Below are 1370 nucleotides of genomic sequence, written 5' to 3'. Positions count from 1 at the left end.
TATGTGTCTGTCATTGTACCAGTACCATGCTGTCTTGACCACCACAGCAGTGTAGTAGGATTTGAAAGTAGGGAGTGGATGCCTTCTACCTTGTTTCTACTTTTAAGGAGTGCTTTGCTTATTCAGGGCCTCTTTCCATTCCAAATGAAACTGGAGATTGTCTTTTCCATCTCATTGAAGAATGGGATTGGTATTTGGTAATGACATGCCAGATAAGGTACTTACATCTAGAATTTATAAAATACTCAAGCAACACAACAAGATAATAGTAAACAACCCAACAGATACTTGATCAAAGAAGACATTCAGACAGCAAACAAACACATGAAGGAATGTTCAAAATCCTTAGCTCTAAGAGAGATGCAAAACAAAACAACTATGAGATATCATCTCACCCCAGTAACAATAGCAAAAGTTAACAGAAAGCAAACAACAAATGCTGGAGAGGTTGTGGAGAAACTGGAACTCTTATTCACTCTTTGTGGGACTGTAAAATGGTGCAAGCACTATGGAAAGCAGTATGGCACTTTCTCAAAAAGTTGTAAATAGAAATACCATTTGACCCAGCAATTCCACTACTGGGAATATACCCCAAAGAAACCACCACTCAAGCAGATATATGCACATCCATGTTTATCACAGTTTTAATAACAACAGCAAAGAGTTGGAAACAACTTAAGTCCCCATCAACAAACGAATGGATAGAGAAGCTATCCATTGGAATACTATACTGCATTGAAAAACAAGGAACTCATGAATTATATAAAATTGGTGGCCCTGGAGGATTTTATGCTGAGTGAAACATCTCAGTCACAAAAGAACTAATACTGCATAGTGCCACTGTTGTAAAATGGGACTGACATCGGGGTTGGGGAAGACTGAGAAACATAGAATAAATTATGTATACTGCATCGAAACAGTTGAGGGAGAGGACTGTTTAAAAGGGATATATGATTCGTTATTATTGTCATGACAGGAGTCCAGAAGAAAGAAAGGCTGCATAGTGGAGTGGACCTGAGGGGAGGGATTATATAACAGTGAAATAATTTTTCTTTTACTTTTCAAAGAGAAGAGCGAATTGAGGGGGAGGTTGGGCAGGGAGAAAAGTGCAACAATGAATGAATGGAAATCCCAAGTCTCTGTAAACTTCTATTAAAATTAATGAAAGAAGTTAAAAAAAAGAATGCAAAGAGTCTCTGAAACACTTGCTGCTGTTTATAAAATTCCACAACTTTAATTTTGGATTAGATCTCAACATCAAGAAAACAGAAATCCTCACCAGTGGATCAATAAGCAGCATCATGGTAGATGGATAAAAGTCTGAAATAGTTAACAACTTCATTTTACTCAGACCCATAAGCCATGTATAT

Source organism: Elephantulus edwardii, unplaced genomic scaffold (assembly GCF_000299155.1).
Source record: "Elephantulus edwardii isolate Elephantulus edwardi_28Jun2011 unplaced genomic scaffold, EleEdw1.0 scaffold00085, whole genome shotgun sequence".
Lineage (NCBI taxonomy): Eukaryota > Metazoa > Chordata > Mammalia > Macroscelidea > Macroscelididae > Elephantulus > Elephantulus edwardii.
The sequence above is the reverse complement of the archived record's forward strand: the minus strand, read 5'-3'. Positions refer to the sequence as shown.